The sequence below is a fragment of the Cervus canadensis genome, chromosome 11 (genome assembly GCF_019320065.1).
Source record: "Cervus canadensis isolate Bull #8, Minnesota chromosome 11, ASM1932006v1, whole genome shotgun sequence".
Classification (NCBI taxonomy): domain Eukaryota; kingdom Metazoa; phylum Chordata; class Mammalia; order Artiodactyla; family Cervidae; genus Cervus; species Cervus canadensis.
In genome coordinates, this window is record NC_057396.1 from 18,663,944 (window position 1) to 18,683,648 (window position 19,705).

The window sequence follows — 19,705 nt, forward strand, 5'->3', positions numbered from 1 at the left end:
TTTTGGGATGCGAACGACCTCCTCCTCCTTGTACCCTCACATAGAGGAACATGACTGTTTTAAGAATACTAACTGTATTCATGAGGAAGACTTCACCCTCATAACCTTCGTGCATGTTCAGTCACCAAATTGTGTCCCAGTCTTTGCAACCCCATGGACTATAGCCCGCAAGACTCCACTGTCCACGGGATTTTCCTGGCAAGAATTTTGGAGTGGGTTGCCATTTTCTTCTCCAAGGAATCTTCTCGACCCAGAGATTGAACCTACATCTTCTGCACTGGCAGGCGGGTTCTTTATTGCTGAACCACTAGGAAAGCCCATAACTTTATCTAATCCTAATTATCTCCCTCAAGCCTCACCTCCTAATACCATGACATTGGGGAGGGAGTAAGATTCGAACAGATGAATGTTGGGGCAACACATTCAATCTGTAATGCTTACTCTTATCCCACATAGCTCATCACTTTCTTCTGGATTTATAAGATCTTTGTTTAGTAAACCTTCTGAAGACATATATGCCTCAGGATATCTTTCTTACATTCTCCTACTTAAATAATGGTTTGCCTGGATATAGAATTCACTACCTCAAACATATAAAATTACTCCATCGTCTTGCATACACTTTGCATTCATTCACTCCTTACAAAGACTATGAGCTAGTGATTATCATCACAGTGACAGCTCAGGAATCAGATGAGCAGAGGCAGAATCACTGGATCGGCTCACAGAAGTGCTGAGGACCCTCAGATCGACAGACCTCCAAAGACTATTTTCTTAACCATTCAACTGCCAGGCCAACAGGTTTTTTCCCCTCAGTTTAAATCACTCCAACAAAATGTGACTTAGAATAAAAATATCTGGTCACTTGGGGACACAAACCCTGAGAGTGTATTTATAATTCAGGAAGAGGAGGCGGGGGAGGCAGTCTCTCTTAACCATGGTAAGCAATCTGTTCAGTCCCTAGAGGATGAAGTTTGATTTTCTTTTTATCTGGCTTTTATGTTCAAGGAATATAAATGTCAGGAATCAAGCATTCCCTCTGGATGGTAGAGTAATAAATAACTTTCCTACCATTTTGCACAGATGCTGTGACTAAATTGAGACCAGGAAAGATGCAGACAAGTATAGCAACAAACTGATGATGAATTTATTTTTAAGAGCAACTGTTAAATTAGAAAGATTTGTCAAATAAAAATAAAAAAGGAGGAGGAAGTCATTTGGGCACCAATTCTAAGAAATTCAAAGGAGATTCAGAGCTAGAGTAAATGAGCAATCCACTCAGCCCACAGAGAGGTGAAATAATCATTTTCCAGATTTAAACAAAATTCTGAATGTTTTGAGGCATAAAGAAGAATTTTACACCTTGAAAGGCTTAACGTATTACTAGGACTAGAAAAGAAATATTTCTGAAATAATAAGAACTTTATATTCTAAATACAATATAATATTAAGAATAATGTCACTCATCTGTCTTTGGGGAACCTCAAACTTTAAATCAAGATATGAGTTTTTACCCTAAATTGATTCAGTTTTATTAGTTTAGCAAATATTTTGAACCACACCAACACAGTAATACCACTCCTGGGTATCTATTCTAAGTGAAGAATACAGAATCGTTCAACAGCAAAAAATGTTCAATATAGCATTATTTTGTAATAAGAATATATCAGAAATGAAACCTAAATAAAGGAAAGCAGTAATTTTTTGAGTAACAATTATTTGTTAGTCATTATCTGGGTACTTTACTTATGTTATATTTAACAGTAATAATTTAGGTATTCTTTTCCTAGTGAGGAAATGAGCAAAGACATTGTTACCTGTGAAAGGCTAAGCACGTGGTTAAGAAAAGAGGAAAGTTTAACCTAAGTGATAGTGAATGGAATAATATTTAGTTATGTACATTGATTTAATGTTTTCCGTATAACCATTAAGACTAACGGGTATTAAAACCATCGAGCAAGATGGAAAATGTATAAAATTTAGGTAAGTACACACACACATGTAATTGCCTCTCTGCTAAAATTATATACATAAAATTATATTTATGGACAGGGAATGAAAAGAACATGAGGAAAGCTGATACTTGTTAAAGTACTGGCATTGGGAATGACTCTCCTTAATTTTAAAATATCCACAGTTCATTCATTCATTGAAGAAATACTTACTGAATACCTACAATGAGCAAAATGCAGCCCTTGTCCTCATGGAGATTACATTCTAGTAAGGGAGACAAATAATAGATATAGTACATAAATTCAGTTAGTGACAAATGATAGGAAGAAAACAAAGAGGAGTGTATAGACTGAGAGGGATAAGCATGATCCTTTGGAAACAGTGGCTAAGGAAGGCTTCCTTGATGAGATGATATTTGTACAGTGAAGGGAGAGTAAGCCACATGCAGGTATGGGTGGGCACTGCACTCAGGGGAAGTAGCATGTGCAAAGACCCTGAAGCTAAAATTGGATACAACACAGCCATTTTAAAGATGTGGGGGAAGTTCATGTAGTAATGTTAAATAGAAACAGTATGAAGAGAGAAGCCTACAAAATATGCCTATAATCTGAAAAAACAGAACCCAAATAAGACATTTTTAAAAAGTACAATATACCAATGATGAGTTACCTTGGTATAAATATAATCTTTAAGGGCAGGAACTCCAAACCCAAACTTCCTGGGTTTAAATATCAGTTTTGTGACCTTAGGGAATTCACATAGCTTCTCTGTGCCTTGCCTGTAAGGTAGGGGTAAAAATCCCAGTAGTTCCATAAGTACTACAGTGCTGTTAAGAGATATGATATGCAGAATATACCCATAATGCCCATGTTCCAAACTCTAAAAACTGTATGTTACCTTACATAGCAAAGGCAAAATTAAATTGCAGATGGAACCAAGGTTGCTAACCACTGACCTTAAAATAGGGAGATTATGAAGAATTATCTAGTGGGCCCAAGATAATCACAAGGGTCACTGCAAGTGGAAGAGGGAAGTAGAAGAAGGGAGTCAGAGGAAGAGATGTGACAACATAAGCGGTGGCAGACGGATGCTGTGATGCTGGCTTTGATGATGGAGGGAGGGACCCTGAACCAGTGAATGTGGGAAGCTTCCAGAAGCTGGGGGAGGAAAGGAAGCATTTTTTCCTAGAGCCTTTGGGAGGAGATGAAGTCCTACCAACACCTTGACCCTAACCCAGTGGAGTTATGTTGTAATTTCGAACACCAGAACTGTAATATAAATTTGTGTTGTTTTAATGCACCAAACTTGTGGTAATTTGTTGTTGCAATAATAGAAAACTAATACAGGAGGGTGAAGTGAGCCTTTATGAGTAAAATATTCAGGACAATCCCTCTTACATGGTGAACACTGGACAAATTATTATAAATATTTGCCTGGTGTTTTCTATCACATTTTCCATAAGCAACATGTATGTATTGATTAAACATTTACCTTAAAATAACTGGGAAAGACTACTAAAAGGAGAAAGTGTTATCATAAGAATTACCAATTAACAGACGAAAAGGAAGATTTTAACTGAAAGAGAACACAATTCAAATATAAAATAAGAAGGAAACAGAAAAAAAAATGTTCCCTAAAAATTAAAATAACTTTTATTTGATCCATTCTTCACTTGCTAACAAAATACTGACAAGCTGCTGTGGCTGGAATAGATTAAAAGAAGTTTCATTTTGGATGTGTGATTTATAGACTATGAGGAAAACAGTGAATCCATCTAGAATCCAGATGTGGGTCAGTAATCTTAAGGCGTGGAGTCTAGTAAGTTCCTTTACAGACAAGGATCATAAAAGCTTGGAATTTCACTCCTAGTAAAAGCCTCTAGGAATTTGTGAATTTCATTTTCATTCCAAAAGAAAAGTGAAAAATCAAATTGTGTCAAGTCAACTAAGAACACCTCCTCCCTTAATTCTTGGCTTGATCAGATCTCCAAGGGACTCAAAAATTCAATTCCATCCAAACACTTAGCAAGCATCTCCCATAGTATGGTCAGACCCTGTGTTAAGTAATATTGAACTTAAATACAGACAAAACATAATCTATAATGTTATAGTTGAAAAAAACCTGACCTCATTATTTTTAAAAGTTGGAACACACTGGTCATGCTCAATTTTTTATTTAAAAATATTTCTTGAATGTCTTTCTGAACATATTTAGATACTATTGAAATACTTTCAAACAGACCACATAGTTTTTTAAATAATTTGTAATACAGGAATAAGGAACTTTGTAGCTTTTCTACTTTACTACTTTGGAATTCTTTTCAAATATCTCATCATTAGATGTTTGGCTAAAAAGTTAGAATATTTATAATTCTGTAAGAATTATATAACAAGATGTTTGTCAAAATGTTAGATTTTAGAACAGTATTTTATCTTTTTTGATTTAATTTTAAAATTCTTATTGATTAAAATAATGCACAAAAAAGCAGATATCTTCCCATTCTTTCCTATTTCCAATTCCCCAAAACCAACCACTTTCAATATTTTTGACAGTTTATCCTGGTGTTTATTTCCATGTTTTAAAATAGCTTCTTTACACTGCTCTCTTATGATTTTACAAAAATGTAAGTGATATTTATTGATTCCTACTAGTAAGATGAGACTTTTAACTCTCATAGCCACTTCCTTCATTCCCTCACACACAGCTATATAATCTTCATCTTTTTCTATTCCTCTAAAAGAGCTATATCACCCTTTTTCAAGTTAATCAATGTTTATTGTTTACATTTTATGTGAAAGTAATGCGCAGTAGACCCATATAGTGTGTTACAGTTTCATTTCCTACCTTCTATAATATTGTCCTCCCTGAAATTAGTGCTTTCTTCACTTAGTCCAGCTGTTTCATTTGCTATATAACTGTCACAAATTCATTCCTCAGTTCTGACAGAGCTGGATTCCAGCACAGCAGGAAACCCGTAAGACTCACTTTTTGTTGTTGTCATCGTTCCTTGCACACATCACTGTTGGAGTTCTCTGTCCTGCTCTGAACTGGACTCCAGAGGTCCACCACACATTAATTGTCCTAAGACTTCTGGTCATCCTGGGAATAGCTTTCACCCTGTTCCTGTGTCATAGCCTTGTTTTCAGGACACCTTGCTGCTTCTCTCTTGTGTGAAGAAAAGCACATATTTTAGGAGCTCCCTAAAAAGGGTGCTTGAGGCCAAAAACAATTTTTAAACTTATTTTGTATTGGAGTACAGCTGGTTAACAATGTTGTGATACTTCCAGGTGAGCAGCGAAGGGACTCAACCATACACACACATGTATCCATTCTCCCCCAGACTCCCCTCCCATCTAGTCTGCCACATTACACTGAGCAGAGTTCCCTGTGTTATATGGTAGGTCCTTATCGGTTATCCATTTTAAATATAGCACTGTGTCCATGTCCATCCCAAATGCCCCCAATCCTTTCCCTGGCAACTATAAGCTTGTTATCTAAATCTGTGAGTCTGTTTCTTTTTCATAAATAAGTTCATTTGTATAATTTCTTTTTAGATTCCACATATAAGGGATGTCATACAATATCTCTCCTCCTCTGTCTGACATTTCACTCAGTATGACATTCCCTATGTCCATCCGTGTTGCTGCAAATGACATTATTTCATTGCTTTTAGTATGTATGTGAATGGATACATACTAATATGTATGTGGTGGAATATTACCACATACATATTATGCCACATCTTTGTCCATTCTTCTGTCGATAGACAATAACTTTCAGGTCTTTCTTCTACCTTGATGCTTGTTTGTTAGTTCACCTGGATATAGAATTACGTTTTGTAACTTCATTGCCTCTAGGAATGGTTTTCTAGCATATTGTTTTCAGAAATCTAATGTTATTTTGATTCCCAACTCTTTGTATGTAACCTATTTTCCCACTTCTCTGGAGGCTTTTACAATTCTCTTATCTCTAGTGTTCTAAAATTTTAATGATGATTTGCCTTGTTTTGACTTTAGTTTTTATTTTTTGTCACCCATTTTGCTGGCCAGTCATTTGGCCTTTTCTTTAATTCCTATATTACGGAAAATATTTTTAAAATAGGTATTTAATATTTTTTCTTTATTTTGTCTGGTCCCTATTTTTGGAATTTCTATTTCTCGTAGCTTTTGGAACTCGTCTACAGATCCTTTAATTTTCCTGTCTTTCAGTTCAGTCACTCAGTCGTGTCCAACTCTTTGTGACCCCATGAATCGCAGCACGCCAGGCCTCCCTGTCCATCACCAACTCCCAGAGTTTACTCAAACTCATGTCCATTGAGTCTGTGATACCATCCAGCCATCTCATTTCTTGTCTTTAGGGAGGTATATTCTGAAACATTTTCTCAATGCATTTTCCAAGCCTCCTCCTGAATTATTAATTTCTGTTATCACATTTTAATATACAATATCTTTTTTTTTAAAGCAATCTATTCTTTTTCATGCATATACCTTCTTCTCTTGTATTTCTGAGAATATTAAAAGTATCTCTGTTTGTTCAGCTTGCTGTTAAGAGTCATCCCTCAAATATCTATTGATTTGTAGGTGCCTTGTTAGAGTTTAAATGCCACAGTGTGGGACTGGTTCACTAGCGGGCTTCACTGCAAGATGATCCAGGGACACACTGTCTTTTTTTTTTTAATCTATATTACTTTCTTTTTTCTTTTTTTTCAAACTGTAAACCTTGTTTTGGTATACAGCTGATTAACAATGTTGTGGTAGTTTCAGGTGAACAATGAAGAGGCACAACCATATATATACGTGCACCAATTCTCCCCCAAAACCCCTCCCATCCCAGATGGAACATAACTTGAGTAGAGTTCCACGTGTCATACAATAGGTACTTGTTGGTTATCCATTTTTAATATAGCAGTGTATACGGGACCATCCCAAACTCCCTAACTATCCCTTCCCACCAGCAGCCATTAGTTCCTTTTCTAGTCTGTGAATCTCTTTCTGTTTTGTAAGTTCATTTGTATCATTGACTTTTAGATTCTACATAAAAGGGATGTCATATGATATTTCTCCTTCTCTGTCTGACTTACTTCACTCAAGTCCATAGACAGAGGAATGGATAAAGAAGAAGATTTACATATATACAATGGCACATATACATGATGAAATATTACTCAGCCATTCAGTTCAGTTCAGTCGCTCAGTCATGTCCGACTCTTTGTGACCCCCATGAACCACAGCATGCCAGGCCTCCCTGTCCATCACCAACTCTCAGAGTCCACCCAAACCAATGTCCATTGAGTCGGCGAGCCATTAAAAATAATGAAATAATGTCATTTGCAGCAATATGGATGGACCTAGAGAGTGTCATATTGAGTGAAATAAGACACAGTTGTCTTACTAAGGATTTGCAAAAGTAGTCTCTATAGCACTTTACCCTTGGGCAAGTTACATTTGCCAAATAAAAAAATCTTCCAGTGCCATGGTTTAGGATTAGGTTACAAGCTTCACTACTAATATTGGGAAGCTGAATAGAGTTGGTTGTTGGAGGTCTTGCTTCTAGAATGCAGATCTCCACCTAACATCCTGCTTTAAGTAAAGTGCCTCTATCATACCTCAGTTGTGTGTAGCCTCTCCAAGTTGGAGCCTGTGTGATTCATCCTCTCTAAACAGTAAACCTCAATCTGTTGACCAAAGTAGGGAGGATCAGCTGCTCTCAGGAAGAAGACATGGGATCCTAGTTGCTAATAAAGACAGAGTTTTTACTATTTCTGTTTGTTAATAGTGCCCTGCCCTGCATATCCTACTTTTCTGGGTACTTGTGACCCCAAACTCCTGAGCCTCTCAAGTTCTGTAGGATGCATCAATTTGCCTTTTACTGTTTTTCTACACCACAGGATTTTATTTCAGATTTTTCATGTCACTTAAGTCAGTTATTTCTAATTCCTTCTAATTCCTTCTTTCAAAAATTTTGAAATGAGTTATCTTATATAAATCCATGTCTTTTTTTTTTTTTCTTTAGAAAGGATGCTGTTTATTTGAACAGTGGTGGGGAAAAGATAGGATGAGGAAGAATGCGTTGAGTTGGCACAAGTTAAATCTTTCTTATCTTTTACTCTTCTTAAATCCATGTCTTTATGTCCTTGTAAGTATATGCCCTTTTTCAAAACTCTCTTTTATTGTCATTCTAGTAAAACTTGGGAAAGAAGCAAAGGTAAATACATATGTTTGTGCTGTCATGTTTATCTGAAATAGCCTCTTTTTTTCCCTTTTTTTGGAGGGCTGTACCATGGCACGTGGGATTTTAGTTCCTGAGTCAGGGATCAAACCAATACTCATGCAGTGGAAGTGCAGAGTTTTAACCACTGGACCACCAGGGAAGTCCCTGAAACAATATCTTTCATTTTATAATATAATTCAATATTTTTTTAATTTTCATTATTTTACTTTGAAATTTTTTAAGTATGAGGCTATTTCTTAAAGAACTATACATAATTGCAAGCAGAGACATTCTTAAACACATGTCTTCTTAATTTTCAACATATAGTAGCTATAAGCATAGAAAAGTAGAATAAATGCTTTTGGAATAAAGTCATGGCTAAGTCACTTACTGTTTGTGTCATCTCAGGCAAGTTATTTGACTTCTTTAGATTTTAGCTTCATTTTCTGTAGAATGGTAGTTTTAATTATATTTATTTCATAGTAAGGGTTAAAAGAGATAATTCATATGTGGCATTAACACTTTTGCAAAGGTGTTCGCTATTCCCAGATGGTATTGCAGGCCATACTAGGAATCTTGGCTTTTTCCTGAGGCTAACAATTTATTTTTCAGCAGAATGGTATGATGATTACATTTGTGTTTTTGAAAGAACCCTCTGGGTTGTGACACAGAGAAAAGATGTAAGGGTAAAGATTGCAGGAAAAAATTGAAAAGTTGCTTTAGTATCTCATTCTCAAGAGGGAAACTGGAATCAAAATAATAAAATCAGAAACAGATAGAGGTGAATGACAGGGACATTGAGGAGGGGAATCTGATAGAACATGGCAACTGTTTAAATATTAGGAAAAAAGTAATCAAGAGTGTCTGTCAGTCTCAAGCTTGGGAAGCTGGAAGAATGGTGAGGAAACAAGATGACAGGCAGGATGAAAGGAAGTTTTACACTTTAGAATCATCATGTTTGAGGATACTCAGATATATTTAGTGGCCATGTCAATTAGTTGGAGATTTAGGCCTATAGATTGAAATAAAGACCTGGAATAGGGTGCTCAAATTATATTCTAAACTTTATTCAAATAATAAAGGAGCTAAAAGTCATGACACTGTTTGTGGAATACCATGAAATGGCAAAAATTAAGCCTACTCCCATAATAAGGAGTTTTTAAAAATGAAATAGCTACATGCATATATGATATTAAATGAGTAGTATCAGACACAAAGACATACATGAGAGAAAAACGGATTATTCTACTCACTGTTATTTAGTCGCTAAGTCTAAACTCTTTTACGACGCTCTGGACTATAGTCCCCCCAGGCTTCTCTATCCATAGAATTTCCCAGACAAGAATACAGGAGTGGGTTGCCATTTCCTCCTCCAGGGGATCTTCCTGACCCAGGTATCGAACCCAAGTGTCCTGCATTGACAGGTGGATTATTTACCACTGAACCACAGAGAAGCCCATTCTACTCATTAGCTTCATTTTTTTTTTTTCATGAAATCTGGGAAAAGTTCAACATTGTTTGACTCTAACTATGACATGAGTTCATATAAGACCACTATACTAAAAGTATTGGAATGCTAATATAGAAGAACTTCCCTTTAATAATAATAAAAAAATCCTTTCTGTAAACATGCCTACGGATGTTTCCAAATGGCTGGAGATAACATCTTATCTTCTGCGCACCTAAAAAAACAGCATCACTGGGTTTGTTTATCTCAGTGGTCTATATTTAGTAATTCTAAAAGCATTCAACCCAACTAACGCCTCTTCTGAACTCTAGTTTCAAGATTTTTAAATTGCAACATATTAATACATTTTTCCAAAGAAGACATACAAATGGCCAATGAGTACATGAAAAGGTGTTCACCACTCATCATTAGGGAAATGAAAATGAAAGCCACAATGAAATATCACCTCATACCTGTTAGGATGTCTCTTATAAAAAAGACAAGTGATAACAAATGTTGACAAGGATGTGGAGAAAAGGAACCTTTGAACAGAGTTTTGGGGGATGTAAACTGGCATAGCTATTACAGAAAAGGCATAGTGGTTTCTCAAATTAAAAATTGAACTATTATGGTCAGAAATCCCTGTCTTGGATGCATATCCAAAGGAATTAAGATCAGGATTTCAAAGACCTATCTGCATACTCATATTTATTGCAGCATTTTTCACAATAGCCAAAATATGGAAACAACTTATGTATCCTTCAGCAGATAAATATATAAATAAAATATGGTATATATTTATAATGGGATATTATTCAACCATAAAAGAGAAGGAAATCTTACCATTTGTAACAACAAGGATGAAACTAGAGGGCATTATGCTGAGTGAAGTAAGTCAGACAGAGAAACACAATTAATGTGCGGTATCACTTATATGTGAAATCTGAAAGACAAGCCAATTTTATAGAAACAAAGAATAGAATAGCAGTTCCAGAGGCTGAAAAGGGGGTAACTAGGGTAATATAGATCAAAGATAGACATTTTCAGTTATAAGAAGAAAAAGCGTTGAGGAGACAATGTACAACATGATGACTATAGTTGATAATATATTTTATGTGGAAAGTCACTGAGTAGATCTGAAGCATTCTCACCACATAAAAAATAAAGAGTTAACTATGTGAGGTGATAGATATGTTAAGCATCTTGATCTTGGTGATCATGCTACAATGTCTATGTATATTAATTCATAATATTAGTTTTTTTTTTTTAGTTTTATTGTGAATTATTCTCCACTAAAGATTAGCATGGCCCCTGCGCAAGGATGACACGCAAATGCATGAAGCGTTCCACATTCGTGAAGCCTTCCACATTCGTGAAGACCCTGATGCTGGGAGGGATTGGGGGCAGGAGGAGAAGGGGACGACAGAGGATGAGATGGCTGGATGGCATCACCGACTCGATGGACATGGGTTTGAGTAAACTCCGGGAGTTGGTGATGGACAGGGAGGCCTGGCGTGCTGTGATTCACGTGGTCGCAAAGAGTCGGACATGACAGAGCGACTGAACTGACTGACTGAAAGTTTAAAAGAAAAAAGATTACTTCAGAAAGAAAGTGCACTGAAAGGCTTTTGTCAGTGCCCCCTCATTCTTTTTGTGCCACTTGTGAAAAAAACCTCTATTAAAACTATAATTAGAAGGCAACCTATCATCCTATGTGCATAAACTCATGTACATAAATGCTTGGGCATAAACTCTTTCCAGTCACTGTAATTTATCCAAAGAAGGTCCAAAAAATCAGCTAAGTCAGGTGTTAAACCTACATGCAAGTAAACTGAGGAACCTGGCTAAGTCCCTTTCTCTGCCCTGTGTTTCATAGAACTGTACTGTTCTAGATGGACCTGGGGCCTCAGGGCACTTGGCTATGACTGCCTCCCTCCTGGTCTGGACAAGAACAGACTCCTCTTACACCTCTTTGGGATTTGCAAAGCAACATCTTACAATCACAGCAATTCTATTCGGTTAGTCTTAACTGATTGGGCCCAAGATCACAGCCCGATGCCAAGGGCAGCCTATTAGAGAAGCTCTAGTGTAGATGGCAAGCAACCAACTCAAAAATCAGGCAATGTCTGCTGTAAAAGGCCATGTAGCAAATGGAAGAAATTCAACTATGAGTAAGATTCTAATCAAACTGCTAAAAAAAACTAGCTGAGAACAAGGCATAAACATGGAGCGACTCCCGGGGTGAAATTTATTTCATTTCAATAGCCCAGGATATGAAAGACTCTGAACTCTTCCTTCTGATTCCAGCAACTAATACTTCTAATTGGAAGAGTGAGGTGCTCATATTACCTTATGAAATGCAAACCCACTGAGATGCCTGCTGGTACTTGCATGTGAACTCATCCCTCTGTGCTCCTCCAGTCTTAGGACAACATTGTACAATGAAAAAGCTCTGTCTTGGAGTCACAGAGCTCAGTAACCACCCACTCTTCTTGGGAACAAGGACACAGACAAGATGCATCTTCCCTAAGCAAGTCTGTCTTCTCATTTATAAGAAGAAAGAATTGAACTGTATTATTTCTAAGTCTTGAATGCATTTGATGAAACAACTGTTTTAAATCTGCTTCCTGTCTGAAGAGCAAAGCATAGTAGTGGAAGGTTGATATTCCCACCAAAGATATCCACTTCCTAATCCCAGAAAACTGTGAATATATGGCTCAGTGGTAAAGAGTCGTCCTGCAAGGCAGGAGACACAGGAGACATGGGTCTGATTCCTGGGTTGGAGAGATCCCCTGAAGTAGGAAATGGCAACCTGCTGCAGTATTCTTACCTGGAAAATTCTGTGGACAGAGGAACCTGGTGGGCCACAGTCCCTTGGGGGTCTCAAAGAGAAGGACATGACTGAGCATACCCTACACAGTACACACTATACTTTGTAAAGGGGAATTTGCAAGGGTATTAAGGACCTTGAGGTGGGAAGATTATCCTGGATTATCTGAGTGACTTAATGTAATCATAAGGATCCTTATAAGAGGAAGGCAGAAGGAGAATCTGAGAGGGAGAGAAATCAAAAGAAGCACAGTTTGGAGTGGCGTCTGTGAGCCCATGGATGCTGGCAACCTCTAGAAGTTGGAAAAGACAAGGAACAGTTTCCCCCTGGACCCTTCAGAAGGAGTGCAGCAAATTGATACCTTGGTTTTAGCCTGATGAGACCCATTTTGGATTTCTCACATCCAGAAATGTAAGATAATATACTTATGCCATTTTAAATCACTAAATTTGTAGTAATTTGTTATAGCAGCAACAGGAAACTAATACATGCTGTAATCTGAGGAAAAGACAGAAAATGTGTTTGCTTGTGCAGAAAGTAAGGATCTATTTTAAAATGTGAGGCTCCAGAAAAGCAGTTTATGCTTTTTTGGAGAGTGGCAGAAATGTGGTATTATGTAAACCAGCATTGGGCAGAGAACAAAAAAAATAAAAGGAACTATTTTATACTAACTGCAATACTGTTTAACAATCATCGTGTTCTATTGCAATGAATTCAAATAGTACTTAAAAAATATACAAGTGTACACTTTCAAAGATGAAGGGTAATAAAGAAGAGAAGTATTCTGCTTAAGTGTCACCTCTTGTATACATACAGATGCTATATCAGTAAAAATATTATTATTCATTCTTTCTTTTATTCACTTATTCTAGAAATAACTATTCAGTACCACTATGTACATTATGCTAGGTACATAGAAATATAATGATAGAATATTTATGACAATAATAACATTAATGATATTTTCATGGGTTTTACAAACTAGTAGGGAAGGAACTATTCAAAGTGTTAGGAGAAGGAAAGGGAAGGAGAAAGATTTCATGGTTTTACAGCACTCTTGACAAGAGAAAGGAGAGAGAGAGAGAAAGAGAAATTACCAGTCATTTAGGGTTCCAGAACTCAGAAATAACCCCAATTATAATAAGTTATATTTTGATCTTGGTTTCATCATTTCTAGAGTTTTCTTGGTGGATGCACGCATGTATATACATTACCTATGCATGCACGCATGTATATACATTACCTATGCATGCGCGCATGTATATACATTACGTATGCATGCACGCATGAGTGTTCAGTTGCTTCAGTCCCGTCTGAGCCCAGGCTCCTCGGTCCACGAGGTTCTCCAGGAAAGAATACTGGCATGGTTTACCACACCTTCCTCCAGGGGATCTTCCTGACCCAGGGATGGAACCCACGTTTACTGCATTTCCTGAACGGCAGGCGGATTCTTTACCGCGAACAACTGGTTTGCCCTTACATTATGTATAATACACATTATTTCTTCATAGAAAGTATAATACATACAAAATCACAGGAGCATGTCAATGGGCAGGGGCAGCTAAAATAATGGGGGATCAAGGAAAGTCCTCATAAAGGCTGCTGTTTATTTTCACTTGAGGGCAACTCTTAAGGTGAATTCTGCAGGATGAGTAAAAGCTGACAAGATGAAAAGGGAGACAGGGAGGAATGAAACTGCAAAATGAAAAAGGAGGGAGGGAGAAATGTTCTAAAGAGAACAATGCAAGCAGAAGTTTCAAGACCAAAGAAACATGGAGCCTTACGAGGAAACCAAGTAGAAGAGAGTGACTGAAGCCTAAAGAGAGAGGCATGCAGGAAGTGTTAGCTGCTCAGTCATGTCTGACTCTTTGCAACCCCATGGACTGTAGCCTGCCAGGCTCCTCTGTCCATGGAATTCTCCAGGCAAGAATACTGGAGTGGGTTGCCATGCCCTCTTCCAGGGGATCTTACTGCCTGAGGCTTAAACCCAGGTCTCCTGCATTGCAGGCAGATTCTTACCATCTGAGCCATCAGAGAAGAGGTAGGTAATGCCAGGGAGGGGAGACCACTGAAGGATTCAACTAGGAAGGTGACATGACCCAGTTTATGTTTTTAATTCTATGTTTGCCATGTCTTCCCTTGTGGCTTCCCTTATGGCTCAGCTGGTAAAGAATCCCCCTGCAATGCAGGAGTCCTGGGTTCAGCCATGGGTTGGGAAGATCCCCTGGGGAAGGGAAAGGCTACCCACCCCAGTATTCTAGCCTGGAGAATTCCATGGACTGTGTAGTCCATGGGGTTGCAAAGAGCTGGACATGACTGACCAACTTTCACTTTCACTTCATGCTTGCCATGTAGAGACTATAATGCAGTTATAGAAGAAAGCTAAGAAAGAAAAAGAAGAAAAACCTGGTGATGAGCATCAAATTCAGGGAATCAGGAGGCTTGTTCTCAAGTCTCAACTCCTATAGTAAATAATAATAATGATTGTCATTCTCTGTGATGTTACTGTGTTCCAGGCACTGTTTGAAATATCTTACCACAGACTTGCTATACCAGAAACTCTGTGAGGTAGGGATCATTAGTATCCTCATTTTCAGGAAAAGAAAATTGAGGCACAAAAAGCTTATGTATTGGGTTGGCCCAAAAGTTCATTCAGGTTTTTCCATGTGCTCCTATGGCAAAATCTGAATGAATTTTTTGCCCATCTGAACTCAATCACTGTTGCAGTTCAGTCACCCAGTTGTGTCCAACTCTTTGCAACCCCACGGACTGCAGCACTCCAGGCCTCCATGTCCCTCACCATCTCCCGAAGTTTGTCCAAGTTCATGTCCATTTTATTGGTGACGCCCTCCAGCCATCTCATCCTCTGATGCCCTCTTCTCCTTCTGCCCTCAATCTTTCCCAACAGCAGGGACTTTTCCAGTGAGTCATCTGTTTGCATCAGATGACCAAAATACTGGAGTTTAAGCTTCAGCATCAGTCTTTCCATTGAGTTCAGTTCAGTTCAATTCAGTCTCTCAGTCATGTCTGACTCTTTGCGACCCCATGAATTGCATCACACAGGATTGATTTCCCTTAAGACTGACTGGTTGGATCTCTTTGCTGTCCAAGGGACTCTCAAGAGTCTTCTCCAGCACCACAGTTCAAATGCATCAATTCTCCGACACTCCGCCTTTTTTATGGTCCAGCTCTCACAACCATATGTGACCACTAGGAAGACCATGACCTTGACTATATTGAGCTTTGTTGGCAGAGTAATGTCTCTGCTTTTCAACACACTGTCTAGGTTTGTCATAGCTTTCCTGCCAAGAAGCAAATGTCTTCTGATTTCATGGCTGTTGTCATGGTGATTTTAGAGCCCAAGAAGAGAAAATCTGCCACTATTTTCACCTTTTCCCCTTCTACTTGCATGAAGTAATGGGGCCAGATGCCATGACCTTAGTTTTTTTAATAATTAGTCTCAAGCTGGGTCTCACTCTCCTCCTTCACCCTCATCAAGAGGCTCTGTAGTTCCTCTTCTCTTTCTGCCATTAGAATGGCATCATCTGCATACCACTCTAATGGCACATTGTTGATGTTTTTCCTGTCTGTCTTGATTCCAGCTTGTAACTCACTCAGCCTGGCATTTCTCATGATGTGCTCTCATGTGTATAGGTTAAACAAAGAGGGTGACAGCAGACAGCCCCATAGTACTCCTTTCTCAATCTTGAACCAATCAGTTGTTCCATACAGGGTTTCAACTGCTGCTTCTTCACCCACATACAGGTTTCTCAGGAGACAGGTAAGATGGTCTGGTATTCCCATCTCTTTAAGAGCTTTTCATGGTTTATTATGATCCATACAGTCAATGGCTTTGGCATAGTCAATGCAACAGAGGAAAAGGTTTTTCTGGCATTCCCTAGCTTTCTCTATGACCCAGTGAATGTTGGCAATTTGATCTCTGGTTCCTCTTCCTTTTCTAAATCCAGCTTGGCCATCTGGACGTTCTTGATTCACATAATGCTGAAGCCTAGCATGCAAGGTTTTAAGCATGACCTTACTAGCATGAGTTCAGTTCAGTTCAGTTCAGTTGCTCAGTCGTATCTGACTCTTTGTGACCCCATTAATCGCAGCATGCCAGGCCTCCCTGTCCACCACCAACTCCCGGAGTCCACCCAAACCCATGTCCATCGAGTCGGTGGTGCCATCCAGCCATCTCATCCTCTGTCATCCCCTTCTCCTCCTGCCCTCAATCTTTCCCAGCATCAGGGTCTTTTCAAATGAGTCAGCTCTTTGCATCAGGTGACCAAAGTACTGGAGTTTCAGCTTCAACATCAGTCCTTCCAAAGAACACTCAGGACTTATCTCCTTTAGGATGGACTGGTTGAATCTCCTTGCTGTCCAAGGGACTCTCAAGAGTCTTCTCCAACACCACAGTTCAAAAGCATCAATTCTTTGGCACTCAGCTTTCTTTATAGTCCAACTCTCACATCCATACCTGACCACTGGAAAAACCATAGCCTTGACTAGATGGACCTTTGTTGGCCAAGTAATGTCTCTGCTTTTTAATAAGCTGTCATGCATGAGAGATGAGTTAGCAATTGTCTGATGGTTAGCACATTCTTAGTACTACCCTTCTTGGAAATTGGGATGAGGATTGACATTTCCCAGTCCTGTGGCCACCGCTAGTTCTTTCAGGTTTGCTGACTTGTTGAATGCAACACCTTGATGGCTTCATCCTTTAGGGCTTTGAATAGTTCTACTGGAATTTCATTGCATCCACTAGTTTTATTAACAGCAGTGCTTCCTAAGGGCCATTTGACTTGCTCTCCAGAATGTCAGGATCTGGGTGGCTGACCATACCATCATAGTAATCTAGTTCATTTAGATCTTTTTTGCACAGTTCTTCCATGTATTCTTTCCATCTCTTCTTGATGTCTTCATTGTCTACTAGGTCTCTACCTTTTCTGTCCTTTATTATGCTCTTCTTTGGACAAAATATTCCTTTGATATCTCCAATTTTCCTGAAAAGATCCCTAGTCTTTCTCTTCTGTTGTTTTCTTCTAGTTTTATACACTGTTCAAAGAAGGGCTTCTTGTCTCTCTGTGCTGTTTTTTGGAAATCTGCAATTAGTTGGATATACCTTTCCCTTTCTCCCTTGTTTTTTACTTCTCTTCTTCCTTTAGCTTTTTGTAAGGGCTCCTCAGATAATCACTTTGTCTTCTTGCTTTTCTTTTGCTTTGGGATGGTTTTGTTTGCTGCCTCCTGTATAATATTATGGACCTCCATCCATAATTCTTCAGGCACACTGTTTACAATTTCTAAGCCCTTGAATCTATTGGTTACCTCCACTGCATATTCACAGGGGATTTGATTCAAGTCATACCTGGATGGACTAGTGGTTTTCCCAGTTTTCTTTAGTTTTGCCATGAAAAGCTGATGATCTGAGCCACAGTCAGCTCCAGGTCTTGTTTTTGCTGACTCTAGTTTTCTCCATCTTCGGCTACAAAGAATGTAATCAGTTTGATTTCAGTATTGGCCTATTGGTGATGTCCATGTGTAAAGTCATATCTTGTGTTGTTGAAAAGGGGTATTTGCTATAACCAATGTGTTCTCTTGGCAGAATTCAGTTAGCCCTTGCCCAGCTTCATTTTGTTCTCCAAAGTCACATTTGCCTGTTACTGGATATATCTTGACTTCTTACTTCTGCATTCCAATCCCCAATGATTAATATAAGATCTTTTTTTGGTGTTAGTTCTAGGAGGTCTTGTAGGTCTTCACAGAACCGATCAACTTCAGTTTCTTCTGCGTTGGTGGTAGGGGCATAGACTTGGATTACTGTGATGTTGAATGACTTGCCTTGTAAACAAACCAAGATCATTCTGTCATTTTTGAGGTTGCACCCAAGTACTGTATTTTGGACTCTTTTGTTGATTATGAGGGCTACTCCATTTCTTCTAGGGGTTTCTTGCCTACAGTAGTAGATATAATGGTCATCTGAATTAAATTCACCCATTTCCATCCATTTTAGTCCACTGATTCCTAAGAGGTTGATTTTTATTCTTACTATCTCTTGCTTGACCTCATCCAATTTACTTTGATTCATTGACCTAACATTCCAGGTTCCTATGCAATACTGTTCTTTGCAGCATTGGATTTTACTTTCATCACCAGGCACATCCACAACTGAGCATCATTTCCTTTTTGGCCCGGCTGGTTCACTCTTTCCCAATTCAATACCTTGCCTCACATCACTTAGCTGATAAGTTACAGAGCTGGGATTTCACCCAGGCAGCCTGTTTTCAAAGTCTGTCCTCTAAACTACCATGCTATGCTGCCTCTGTGACCCAGGAAAGTCACACAGTGCTTCCCCTGCAGACAAAGACATGGTGACTAGACACGGTGACTCACTGGGCCACCCCCATCTGTAAACCAAGGGGTTGAATGAATTAGCAATTATCTCAAGTCCTTCTGGTTCCAATACGACAATTCTGTCTGGAAAACCCAGATTCCCTATCCTGTTCTTTACCCAGCAGGAGTTTTTGGAGCCTGAGAGGAATAGCCACAGTCTTAGGTGTGGCTGGACTTAGAACACAGCTCAGAGCACCTAAAGATACAAGTAGCTATCTGTGCTGTATATGTTCTTCTTTCTGATTTCAAGACCTGTTTTATTGTACCCACTCCCTTTCCCAGACAAATCACCACACGACCATCCTGCAAGGCTCCAGTCTTCACCCTGATGAAACCAAAATGTAAATGAACGCTGTTTCTTTCTGGGTTGCGGAACTGTAAGTGACTTCTATGAAATCTCTTTCTCTCTTCATGTTTTTTAAGATTTCACATTAAAAAAAATACGTTAATTATTTAATCGGAAAAAAAGTACATTTTTAAAAAGTGTGTTTTTATGAGGCATCTAAATTTTTTGGCACTATGCTCAGCTGTTAGTTTCCAAAGATTTAATTCAGTAATTATTTTTTAGTCTGGCTCCTCAAATTAACATTTAACTTACAAAATATCTAAACTGAAGATAGGCCAGGCTAGAGATCATATAAGTAATAAGTCAATCAAATTTCAGAGTGTGAAAGTTGGAAATGTTTTCAACATCATCTAGTTCACTGACTTTCAGACAGTGTCTCCATGAATCTTAGAGTTGTGTAGAGAAACCGTAGGGGCAAAGAGGAAGCTAAATGGCTGTGGATCTAGATCCTACCTCTTCTTTAATCAAAATATCTCCTCTTCTATTTTTCTTTTGAATAAAAGGATTTTTCCTTGCTCCAGAAGTCTGT

The 19,705-nt window shown here is 38.5% G+C and overlaps 1 non-coding gene across 1 annotated transcript; it reads left to right on the plus strand.

Annotated features, from left to right (window-relative positions):
* The first annotated feature begins 10,857 nt into the window (after positions 1-10,857).
* On the plus strand, positions 10,858-10,966 carry LOC122450662. Its single transcript, XR_006272165.1, has one exon. It is a non-coding gene; the product is annotated as a U6 spliceosomal RNA (small nuclear RNA).
* Positions 10,967-19,705: the final 8,739 nt, after the last annotated feature.